General features: G+C 42.6%; 1 long non-coding RNA gene across 1 annotated transcript in view; it reads right to left on the reverse strand.

Moving 5' to 3' along the window:
• The window catches only part of LOC145553092 (uncharacterized), a 39,481-nt gene that overhangs the window by 18,165 nt on the left and 8,000 nt on the right, over positions 1–13,316 (reverse strand). Inside the window, exon 2 of the long non-coding RNA XR_014089286.1 lies at positions 11,104–11,324. This is a non-coding gene — a long non-coding RNA (uncharacterized LOC145553092). The remainder of the gene's footprint in view (positions 1–11,103; positions 11,325–13,316) is intronic.

Here is a 13,316-nt window from a genome sequence, read left to right on the forward strand (position 1 = left end):
GCAAACCAAAAAAGCAGTTTATGTTCTATACTAAAGGGACTTTCCTGCAGCAGCTGTAGTTTACAGAGTGCTAGCATGTTTATATTCAAAGAAGTGAACAAACTATCATAAATGATGGTATTAAATTTGTTGATTATTCCATGTTAAGCAAAAAAAAAAAACGCATATCACAGATGAGCTTTTTTTCTCCAGGAAGGCCTTTGGAAGATGAGACAAAACAACATTCTGAAGGTATTACCGCAGCGTCAGGTGATAAAATAGCCCAGCTGACAGCAGCCCAGGGCTGCCATCGCCTGAATGAATTTCACCAGTTATTAAACAAAGAAATGCAACAGAGAAGCCCTTGAGTAGCTTACCTCCATATTAAGCAAAAGTGGGATAACATTTCACTTTCAAAATCACAGCAATTACTCTCGCTAGCTCCCAAACGCTTGTAGGGTGCCAACAGTGTGGTGATGCAACACAGTGGTAAACATCCACTCCATCACCAGCAGCGATTCTGGTGTTAAATGAAAAAGAGAAATTGTTGAGATTCTTATCAGAAATTTTGCACACAGCACTGTGAGTGAAAAGCACACACCTGACTGAATGTGTTAAGGAAATGTGTACAAGAAGAACTACACATTGTGACATCCTTGGAAGATTTGGAAGCAAATGTGGAAGAGCTGGGAGGGGGAAGAGTTACCAAATTATCAGAGTATTTCAGCCACAGCCATCCCTGTTGGAAGTCATTTGAAATGACATTTCCAACTGCAGTCAATTTTGCCTATATTCAAAAACAAAACCTTATTGGAAAGACATTAAGAAAAAAATGAGATATACTCTGGGATGTCATTTGTTTTTGATTGTGTCTGTTCGGACCATCTTTTTTCCAGCGAACGTATAAAGGAGAAATATAGAAATTGCTCGTAAGAATAAGTAACAAGGAAATGGAAGCAGGCAGAGGCCAAAACCAATGGTCTTATATTGTAGAGGTATTGATATTTCTCTGCGGTGTTAGGGGTGCCTCATTTATCATCTTCAAACTAATGCATTAAATAACAAAGGTCATTTGGACAAAATTGGAGACCTATTTGAAGGTGCTCAGTGATGAAGGATGAGCATAGTGACAAAAGTGGAGACATCCAGGCCTAGATCCCGGAGAGGGAATTCCCCCTGACCAGAAGAGGCTGATCTCTGATGGTTAGCAGATGGAGGACGGCAGAGCCCCTTTTAGACTACAACATCCAAAAAGGAGTGCAAAGTCTACCTGATCCTTCCGCTGAAGTACTGCATGTTGCAAGCCCTCACTTGAAAGACCGTCTTCGTAGAAGTGGAGCCAATTGGAGACGACAGAGACCGCGCAAGCCAAGACATTACCTCTGACCAGCAGAGGCTGATCTTTTCCTGTAAACAGCTATAAAAGGGCAGCATAATCTCCAAGTTCAGCTTCCAGAAGGAGTCCATTAACCCTTGTTTGAAGGGAAACAGGCAGATCTTTGTTAAGACCACCACCTTGGATGTGGAGCCATGCAGATCACAGAGAACATGTAGGCCTAGATCCAGTACAAAAAACACTTTTTGCCTGACCAGAAGAAACTGCTCCTTTTATGTCAAGAACTTAGAAGTATGTTGCATCATCCAGGAGCAGCGACCCTCCACGTGGTTCTTCGTCGCAGTTGGTAAATGTTTCCATTAATTTTCTCAAATAGCATAATAAATGCAACTAAAGCACAAAGTTCGAAGAAGACCGAAATGGAAGGCAAAGGGAAGAAATTAGCTAGATATGGAAAGTTGGTTTGTAGTACAGAGGACTGGAAGGCAATGTACTGTGACACTTAAATCAAACTTTCTGTCAATTGAGAAATACTTAAAACACTGCACAAAAAAAGCTTTTTATTGTCAATTTCCTTTATCATTCTGTTATTTGAGATATGGAAGTATCCTGAGGCCAGTTGTCTTTGTATATTAAATTCTGGTTTGGGATTGTGTGGGAATATTAGATTAGAACAAAGTTGGATGTATGAGGCTGTGCTTGGGGAGTGCGACAGAAAGTGAGAAAGTTAGTCCTGTGGATGTGTGGTCAGAAAGAAAGAGAGAGGGGGAAGGAAAGGAAAGAGGCAGTAAAGAGATTGCAGCACTACGTCTGGAGGGCTCCCAGCATAAAGCAGGTCTTTGAAAAGGGCAGACAAAGAGAAAAGGTCTCGGCCAAATACCTGAAAGAATGTTGAGAGGAAAGAGGAGCGCGGCCAGAAGGAGATAAGGCAGTTAGCCGCACACCGAGGCAGCTCCTGTATCATCGGATCAAGTTACCTTGGCGCTCATGAGTGTCTTTGCTTGTGCTCATCTGTGCGTTGGTCCATCTAAGGTCGGGACTGGCTCTGCCGACATTCCACAGTGGTCTACCTCTGTTCACGGTCCAGCGAGGCCGTTGACAAAGCCGCGATGGGTGAGGCGATGTGTGGCGCCTATCGGGCGAGCCCGGGTTGATGCAACAGGACGCCGACCGTCGACCTGAACCGCAAGCGTCAGGCCCCAGACTTCAGGGTAGAAGAAGGATAAACGCCAGGCCTTGCAGAATGTCAGTCCCCATGTACCTATTTTCCGAGCTCCTCTCCTGGGCTTCAAAGCATCCCCAGATGAGAGGCTGCTTTGAAAGTGATTTTGAGCCTCTGCTTTATCTCCATTTTGGGAAATCACCCTGGAGCTATTTTGTGAGCTCAGGTACCTTTCAATAGAGCAACAGAGCCTCGGGAAAAAGACTTCCTAAGAGCTGTTGTAGCAACAAAACCAAGACGAGGTTTCAAGCTGCTTCTTCCTGCGTCAGTATGGCAAAGCCAAGAAACCTTTTAGGATATTAAAAGTGGATCATATGAGCATCGAAACAAATCCAAGCAGTTATTAGTTGTGATTGAGGTCTGATAGCAATTAGTCTCACTCCGCCACACAGACTGACTCCTCTAATGATGTCATTGGCCTTGCCACCTCCCAGAGGTCAAAGTGTCCATGTTAAACCATGCGTAATGGTTCCGTGTTTAGACTACAAGGGCCTGTCCGGCTAAATGGAGATGGATCGCTTTTTTTTTTTTTTGCCGGCGGTGGTGTGTGTTGCATCAGATGATACGGCCCTCAACATGATATTCAGTTGATTAAATCAATACTCCAAGGAAATGTGCGGTGGGCTCAATTTCAGTTCAATAACGCGACAGGGTCCGGGTCTGCGCGCACACACCCACGATCCTGTCCATGCGCACCCCCTGAGGGCCGGTTGCACAAAATAAGGGACAAGGATGGTGGGGTTGTTTGCAATATGCTTCTAAAATGGGGTCATCAGGAGAAAATGCGTGCCTTCACAGAGGTTTCCCTGATCAAGTTAATGTCGTAAAAAAAAAAAAAAAAAGCAGAAATCTCTTCCCCTATCAGTGATGACAGACTGGATGATTGTGGTCATTTAGCACCCGCGGTTTCCAAATTATAAGGGAGGATCGAAAATCACAGACAGCTCGGTAGGCTCATGCAAAAACAGAGGGCATATGTTTCCATTTTCCTCGGCTCTCGCATCAAATTTGGTCAATGAAGAAGCACAAACAGCTGCTGTAATGTTGGCGGAGACATGACGCGAAAACAGCTCTAGGTGGAGGGAGGGAAATTATGAAATTATTGCAAAGCAAATGGACAAAGCTTCGTGTTGTATGTTAAATGTGTTAGCAGGACAGGTGCGCCCCTCAGGCGACATGCGTTAACAAATGCCCGTACCTCAGACATACACACGCACAAAAAAAAAAAAAAAAAGGGGCAGACCTTAGAACAAGGAGAATTTATGCTTTTTTATTACCTACCTGTTTTGTGTTTTTTTCCCTCTTCTTCCTGCTTTCGCTCCTTTCTTTCTTCTTTGTCTCACCCCTGCAGTGACCCATAGCAACCCCCAGTCTAATGACCGCCGCAGTTTGCCACTTATTAAAGGTGGTCAATTAGCCAGAGGAGCCGGAGTCACTTTCATTAGATGACTTGTAAAGGTCTATTTTAGTCTGGCTCTTAAACAGAAACACAAGGGAGGCAGACAGTGCGGGCGCTAAGTGCTGGACCCCAAAATGCTTTCAGAGCCTTGCAAAAGTATCCAACTTCTTTTTTTTTAATATATATATTTCATCACATCGCAGTTGTGTACTTTGATGTACTTCATCCTAATTTAAACACTCAAACACATTGGGGGATGCATAATCGTGAACTGGAAGGACAGTTTTCAAAATTATTTGTCGTGTGGCAGACACACCATCGTGTTCAGCTCCCTTTCACTCTGATGCAACCCATTAACTTCAGAAGTCTTGGAATAAGTAAAAAAAAAAACGACGCCACCTGCATTTCATTTAAAGTCAAAGAATAACATTCTTTGAAGGTTTCAGAGGTTTGTTGGAGGACATTAGTGAACAAAACAGAGTTGTGAATATTTACGGCAGCGTTGTAAAACAATGTGACATATCTACAAACTTAAGACGTTGCCTTCCACTTACACTGACTGGCTGCACAAGGAGAGAAACAGTAAGAGAAGCCGCCATGAGGCCTGTGGTAGCTCTAGAGGAGCTGCAAAGATCCAGAGCTCAGGTTGTAGCGTTAGCTGCCTTTATAACTTTTAGCTGACCAACAATTCTGGCTTTTATGGAAGAGTGGTAAGAATAAAAAAACAAACAAAAAAAAACATAATAAGACCCATTTATAATTTGATACAAGCCATCCAGGAAAATGTGGAAAAAAGGTTTGAGAGCAATTATGTGCAAAACGTGTGGTAGCAAACCAACACTGCACATCACCATGAATGCACCAGGGGTAGGAAAGCTGGTCAGAGCCGAACGGAAAGATGGATGGAGCGAAAACGTCAAACATGGAAGGAAAATTGTCGAAAGTTGCCAAAGTGTTTAGACTGGAGTGTAAAAGTTCACCCTCTAGCAGGACAACCCTAAACACAAAGCCTGAGCTGCAAAAGAATAGCTCAAACAAAAGCATACTGGATGATACAAACTCCAGAGAATAGGTGCCAAAACTTAAAAAAAACAAAAAAAAAAAGATGTTCGTGAGCTTACTTGGTGAGCTGCACAGTGGCATGGTTGTATAGCAATGTTGCAACAAGGAGATTTGGGTTCTGGTGTGAGGTCTGCCTGCATTGAGTTGCGTGTCTCTTTAAATTGTCGTTAGCGGGCATGCATATTTTTCAAAGAATGTAGGAAAAAAATGCGCAAAATGGATGGATGATCCCACAAAAGAACTGCAGCTGTAATTGCCGTAAAAGGTGGTTGTATAACATGTTGATTTAGTTGGGATTGACTACAAAATGGGGTAGCTTTACTATCAGTTTACAGCTGTGCATTATTTTGAGCTAGGTCCTTTACAGAATCCACTGAAATGAGTGGTTGCAATCTGAAGTGGAAGGAACAGGCACACGAATGCTTTCACAAGGCACGGCACATCCTGAGAGTGGAAGACGAACCTACAGAGACTTGTTTGTTTTGCTTATTTGTTTTGTTGAAAGGGAATCTGCTGGTATTTTATGGAGACAAACACAAACGGCTGAGGGGGGGAGGCAGAAAAAATGTTGAAATTGCTGAACAGAGCATAGAAAATGAGATCTCATGAGGGGAGAAGATGAAAAACAGAGCCATCTGCATGGAAGGGGTTGGCTCTCCAAAGACAGTCTGGTCCCGTTTCAGTCCTCTACATCACTCCCTCTTTACTGTAAATCAACCCAGAGAGTTCCTTCCCCCCCGCCTCCCCAACCCCCTTGTCTTTGGATTTTGTGCACGCGCACAAACACGGACAGTGAGTGCGCGGAAGAAGAAAAAGAAAAAGAAGGAGGAGGAGAAGAAGAAGAAGAAGAAGAAGAAGAAGGGGGGAATGTTTTTCCCATTTCTGTAATATATCAGCGTGTGTGCGTGTCTGGTTTTAAGCGGAAAGCGTCTGCCTGGTCCCAGGCCTCTGGAGTCATCAGCCTGTGAAGGTCAAGTCTGATTCAGAAAGAGACAAGGCAGATTGGCATGGAAATGGAATCCGCTGTCTCCGTGCCAAACGTCCAGACTGACTGACTGACTGCCTGCCCTCTCATCGCATCCAAGCCCTATCCTCTCATCACACCGTCCACTCCTCCTCCTCCTCCTCCGCCTTCCCGTGTGGGCTCCCTTTGCATACCAATATCGGAATAACACAGCAGAGGTGGGTGGGGGGGTGAAACAGCTCTGTTTGATGATCGTAATGTCAAACAATGTCTCTGTGAAGAGGAAGCATGAATCCAGCTGTTAGTTGCTACAAGGAACCATCTGCTTGAATCAGGGCTGTCTCTTCTCGTTGCTTCTCCGTGTGTGGCAGATTCTGCCTTGAGTCAATTTGAAGCAGCCATTTTACACCAGAAAAAAAAAATACAATAAAATAATGCACTCGCTGAACTAATTGATTCATAAACAGCTGCTTTTAAGAGATATTATTCTCATCTTCTGAAAATCTTTACGGGAGGAGTCATTAGTGGTGGTTAAAATACGGAGGATATGGCTCATTGCCCAGGGTGCCATTGTGCTAAAGGGCAGAATAAGCATTTGAAAAATACATATTTTATTGCCTATTATTAGATAGTCTAAGCACTGGTAATAAATAAATAATAAATCACTGCACGGATCGGCTGGCTAATGAAGTTGGTATCTGATACTTTTTCGGCTTTCAATTAAATCTCGACTGCGTTTGATCGGCTCTTGGTTACTATGAAGATTTTTGTGGTTCTGATTAGGAAATTACAAACAAAAGCTACATTTGCAATTAGTAATTACTAGAACACTCAAGTTTTTTTTTTCTGCTGATAATTTGTTTGTGGTCCAACTTTGTATAAAATGACAACAACCCAAACATTTGGTAAAAAAAAAAAAAAGAAAAAAAGAAATAACTTTGTGTTACATCGGGCAAATTCTGTACCGGCTTTTGAATTGTGGTCAAATCCGGCGGACCACACTTTGAAAACCCCTAACCCAGACTGATCCAATCTGGGGAGAAAAAAAAACATTCCTCCAGTGAACACTGAACTGTTTTAAATTTATGAAACTTTAATTCTGTTTGTGAAATCACAGAAGCAAAAAAATGTTGTTCTGGACGTGAAGAAAGAGAAGGAGGGGCTCGCCCCGGGCAGCAGTCTCACTAGATCTGCCACTGAGCCTAATGGCTGTGCTTGTGTGTGTGTGTGTGTGTATTGGCCATAATGAGCATGCGCTTTTGATGTGAATGAGAGCAGTGAAGCGTGAGATGAGTATGTGCTTGCTGGTATGGAACGAGTCCTTGCACTTCCTCGAGTGTTCGGGATTTTGTGGCAGGACGATGTGTGTGTGAGGTGGAGTAAGAAGGAGTGTTCACCACGCTCAAATGGTTCCCTGCCCTTCATGAATATTCATTCCCCCCCTCAAAGTCCCACTGACGTCCCACTGATGTTAGCTCGCGAATGAGAAAACGAGTTGTCCCAGTAACATTTATTATTCCCTCAAAGCTTTCCCTACTGTTGTTAAAAAAGAAAAAAAGAGGACTGTACTGGAGGTCATCCTTTAAATACAAAGCATTGTTGGTCTGGAGCCAGTTACAAAGTGCAGATGAGTGAAATGGTCTTGATCTCATGTGGCACTCTCAGAACTAGGGCAGCACTTAGGTCACATGTTTAGGTCAGTCACCCTTCACTAAGGGATTCTCTAATGCATCCTGTCAACCGCTGTGTAGCCACGGCGTCGCAGGGAGCAGGGGGAGCGGAGGAGGGGGGAGAGAAAGGGAAGGAAAAAAAAAGGGGGGAAAAAAATGAAAGAAAGCACTTGTGATGTTTCCCGGCTGCTCCTTCTTGGTTTTAATTTCTCAGCTGGGCATTCGCTGTGAATTTGTTCCCAATAAAATGCATTTAAAAAAAAAAAAAGCTTGAGTCGGGGTGACATTGAGAGATTCCTTCGCCGCACCACCGGCTGAGACGTTGTTATTCTGTCACTGCCGTTGTCAAGAAAAATTTCCAGGCCAATGTGATTTCATGAATACACACACGCACACACACGCATGATGCACAAACTCTGTGAGCATCGTTCTGCTCTTCTCCCCCCACCCCACAGATGTTACGCAGTATTTAGGTCAGTTGGTTTGCAGATGGGTGGTCAGCGACGCCTGCATCAGCTTGGGTTTCCACACACTGACACAATAGGCCAGTCAGCACGCAGCGGCCACCCTGGTGGGACCGGAAGGGCCGCTGTTGGTAATCAAACTGGACAGCGCTAACTCAAGGACACCAAACAGCATTAAGGTCCGGTTTCCGTATACAAACTGTAGCTGTGTGGGCCTGAGAGAATCCAGGATGAGTGAAATACCTCTGAGATAAGATTATTATGGTGCCCTCCATAATTGTTCATTTAACTTGCAATTTCTTCGTCACATTTTGGTGTGCCACAGCTACAAACTGCAGAAACATTTCATCTTGGATTTTATGCCACAGGCCAACAGAGAATTGTTCGGAGAAGTTCTGTGGAAGGAAGATAATTCTGTGTACTTTACAAATGTTTCTGCACATAGGTCTGATGGATGGAGAGTCTGTGGTTGTAATGTGAAAAAAAATGAAATGGTTGCCAACCCCCTGAATGTGTCAGACCCCAGACACTAGCTTGACAAAGATGACTAAATATGTTAACAGTTAACTCTCTGAGCCCCAAGTTTTAAGTCTCCCGCCTGGATATTTTTGCTTATTTTATTTGCCCATTTATCCAGAACAACTGAAACTTTCAATATCTAGCAAGTTATTTTCGCAATTTACCTACCATCTATTAAAAGAGCGTCCTTTAGATTAATTTCACTCTCTGCTACGGCGGGGGTTAAATTACCATAGTAACCTGATATTGGTTAGAAAGCACAACGTCTCCCTTTTCAAAAGCCGTTGGAATTTTTCAGATAGCGCAAAGTGTGGCGAAATTACAGTACTGCAAATTTGGCTGTCGTCGCCATCTAGAAGGGTTTAAAACACTTAATCTTAGTACGTGGATTAGGTCAGCTTTTATTTTTATTTAGTGTGCATAGTTTACTTTACCTTGACGACGTCAAAAATGGCTACATTTTACAACAAAAAGTGCCAAGCACATTTGAAAATCAATAGGAAAAAAGCACACAATAGTTTAGAAAACAAACACAGAAACAATGCTGCAAAAGACAAAAGAGCCTTCAGAAGCAAATTGTTTTATGTTTGGTCACCGTTTACGAACTTCATTGACTTTCAGGCTTCATGTGAATTTCAATTTTTACAAAATAATATTTTTTCTCCTCATGTAAATGGTTGCATTTTCTATTTTTCTTATTGACATTGCAGTTGCCTTTAGCAACTCAAGGCTGAACACACCTCTTTTCAGTCATTTTCCTAATGTACATCCATGTAAAATATTTCAAATGTTTTTGTTTAATTTTCATGTTATGTTTTTTTTTTCACTCCAGCTTTTGTTTCAAGAATGTCACCAAGTCGTGTTTGGTTTTAATTTACAATTTCAGTTTTCTTACAAAGTCTTGTAATCTGTATTTTGCTTGGAGTAAATGTTTTTTCTTTTATTATAAGGCAGCATTATTATTCGTTTGAGTTTTTCCTTTTCTGTTTTGTTATTTAGATGGTTTTTTTTTACTGTCACGATGCAGTCCCAAAAATGTTCAGCTTTTTGAGTCAATCTAATCCAATTTAATTCCAGCCTGAATTTCTTGTCCTTTTCACAAACCCGTCGCTCAAAAAGGTCGGAGCACAAACAGCGCACAGCCTCAAAACAATCAAGAACAAAGTTTCGTAAACACCAATAATCCCTAAGGGAACAAAGGACTATTACTTAAAAAGTATAAATGTGCGCCTCTATTTTTCTTTTATAGTGTTAAACATCAAGGGCATCTTGAGTGAAAGGGAGGAAATGAGAGAGACAGAGAGAACCAGAGCTTCAAGGCATAATACTGTAATTGGAAAATTGTGCAAATGCATTTTGGAGTCATGTTATATAAATGGCCCGTGCAGATAATGCCTGAGATTCGAGGCAACGGCCTAATTGAGAGTTGGAGACGGAGGGGCAGGAGAGTGGGGAAGCCGAAGGGGGCGAATCGGCTGCGGGTTTCTTGAAATTGGGTAAAGGAAATGTGGATGGAAATGGGATGTTTTCAAAGACGTGGGTGGGAGGGGGCCGTATCTCTTTAAAACGGAAGGAGGGGTTATAGGAGAGAGAGAGAAAAAAAAAAGTAGGGAAATAATTCCCACTTTCCTTCTAGATCTCTCCACACCTGTGACCCAGCAGCCAGCCGCCGTTTGCCGTTTCTCTGGCGTGTTCGTTCTTTCGTGTGTTTTTTTTTCCCCGTCTTCGTGTGTAAAAGACTCTCTGCTTCTTCTCTCTCAGACTCTGTATGATTGATGAGTTGCGGTTCGACCTGGATCCCTGCCACGGCCCGGGCCTGATCAGGCATGTTCTGGTCATAACAATACCATCAATATGTTCCTGATGGCTGGGAGCGATCATATATGTGGGTATATGTGTGTGTGTGTGTAATGGAAAAAAAAATTGAAAGACATGCAGCGGAGCAAGATGTAGGGTGGAATTTCCGCTTCCTGCTCCTCTTGAAGGAATTAAAGCAGAGTGCTGTTTAGATACGGTCCCCCCTTGCTGATTGGGATTTGAAACACATTAATTAGCCCTTTCAAGAATGATCTACAGTATATGTCGCTGCTTGACTGATGAACTCGCTTCTTGTGGTTTTTCCTGCACTCGGTTTCCATTTTCCTCGTGCCATCTCAGGTTTCCCCCCCCCCCAGCCTCCCCTTTCAAGCTCAGAGATTGACCAAAAATCTGCTTGATATTTGATGAGCAGCACTTGATGAAAGGCATTAGCAGGCCTGCAATATTTATGAACGGCCGAGTGATGCATTAACTCATTAAATATGTATGTGTACATTACATGAGAAAGAACATGCCCCCATCGCATGTCATATTGATTCTGGTGTGAGTTACGGGCCTCCTGGACAGACTTTATGAGGAAAGCACGGCAGGAGGTCGAACACTTGAGAGGCCGACCTGACAGACCTTCTCCCATGATGCTCAGGAGTTGCGCAGGTTTAAAGTTACTCACCTCTGCGGATCAGGAGCGGCGTCTGCGATGCGCAGGCAGATTTTTTTGAGCCGGGTGTGTGAAGTAACGTGACGGGGGTGAGACGGGGTGGGGTGGGGGGGGAGGCTGGAACCAGCGCCAGCTACCAGTGCTCTTAAATTCTTTTCCCTCATCTGGTTCGCTGTATCGCTTTCCTCCTCCAACTTTGTTTTCCATTTGTGGCTTCGCAAGCTGTGCCAGCCCTGTCAAAACAGAAAACGCAAGGCATGCAATGGGAGAAAATGGACAACCTGTTGGCGATCAAAGAAAATAAAATCAGCAAAAGAAGATGCTGTTATTTTTTTGCTTCCTGACCCCAAAAGTTCTGGCTTAAAAAGGGGACCTACTTTGCTTCCTTGAACAGGTTAGCATAAGTTCTTGGGGATTACAAAACATGTTTATTACATGTTTTGCACAAAATCAGTCTTAAATAATGAGATATCAGTTTGCTCAGATCTGTCTATTTGTGCTCCTTACAGAATGAGTCGCTTGTTTCTTTAAATCCAAATAAGCTGCTGCTCGCCACGTCGCCCCCAACTCGATGTTTACACTCGCGCATGAAAATGGCTGCAAACAGAAGCGAGATTATGCAATTGTAGATACTTGAAAAGCAGAAGTGGAGCCTTCTGAACAATCAATCATCAAGAATGCAGCAAGTGGTTTATGAATGGTAAGTCAACAACAAAACACTTGTCTTTTTCAGCAGCCATTATACAGCCCATACAACGGTAAAACCAGCTGAACAAATGTGATAGAGATGGCTTTGGTTGCTAGTGACAGTGCAGTGCCTGATGATTGTGACTTAACAATCGGAAGTTTTTTTAAATGGTTCCTTTTCCAGACATTAACTTATTGCTAAAAAAAATGGCTGGGTGAATACATTGCAGTACAAAAGCAATGTAAAAGTGTGTAAAACTTTGCATAAAAAGTCCCCTTTAAGCTCGCACACACTGGTTTTGAAAATTCAAAAGGAAAGTGCAAATTCTGCTCACAAATAAAAGAATGTAGCTTTGGTTGTTTTGGAGGCCCTAATGCCTGCAAAGGGAACCAATTTGTCTTTTTTCCTTAGAAGAAAAATGAAAAGGAAGATAGAAGAGCTTTCTTGGTTCTTAGATGGTTTTCACTATCATGGGAAAAAAAGTATTAAATTTTCTCCACAAAAACAGTGGCAGCTGTTGCTTTCCCAGCTGACTTTTTTCCTCTATGAAGACATGCGAGCCATCAAGTTGTGGGATAAACAAAAGCAACTAAAAAACAAAACATGTAGTGTTCATAATACAATGCTTTGCAAAAAAAATTATTGTTGCCCCTTCAATTATTCCCCATTTTTTCAACCAAAGTATTTTGCTGGGATTTTAATTGATAGACCAAAACAACAATAAATTCTGCAAATTAGCTGTTAGTCCTCTCTTTTTTCCCCCCATGTTTCTATCGGCTTTGTACATTTAGACACTAAAATATTCACTCATTTTATTCAGTAAAATCACTCCAGCTTCAACAGAGAGTGTCTATGAAAAGTCTAGCTACAGATTCTACGTTGGGAGCTCTGGATCTTTACTGAACCTTTTTATGAATGTGCTCCGATCCTAAGCAGGGGTCTCAAACTCCAGTCGTTGATGATCCGTATCATAGAGCTTTAAATGTCCGCTGCTCCAAATACACCTGAATCCAATGACAAGAACAGCCTCCTCAGCATGCGTTCAGGTTTTACACAGTCCTGCTTGTGGCACAATTCTTTGATTTCAGTCTGTTAAAGCTGAGAAAGTTAGATAAAAAAAAAAGGTCCCTCAGTTTTGAGATCCCTTATTTGAATCGTTCCGTTTTAGGTCTGTCTGTGTGTCCAGAAGTATTGTCCAGCTGCAAAGTAAACCTCCACTCCTATCTTACGTCTTTTGAAGCTGCAGCGATACTGTGCACCAAAACTGGTCTGACGTGTTCCACATTTTTACCATCTCCCATTAATTTTTTTTCTTAATTTTCTTCATGAAACACCTTACCTGTGGAATGCACAATCACAACTAACAGTTGTTTTAACAAGTGCGTCGCTCTGCAGCTCCTCCAGGGTTACCAAGGACCTCTTGTCTGCTTCTCTGATTAATGCTCATCTTACCGGGGGGTGTCCATGCATTTAAATCGCCATATCTTGGTAGGTAGACTTGTGCCATATTGTTTCTGTTTTTTGAATGTTGGGTTGT

This window comes from Poecilia reticulata, chromosome 10 (assembly GCF_904066995.2).
Source record: "Poecilia reticulata chromosome 10, P_reticulata-male-v2, whole genome shotgun sequence".
NCBI lineage: Eukaryota > Metazoa > Chordata > Actinopteri > Cyprinodontiformes > Poeciliidae > Poecilia > Poecilia reticulata.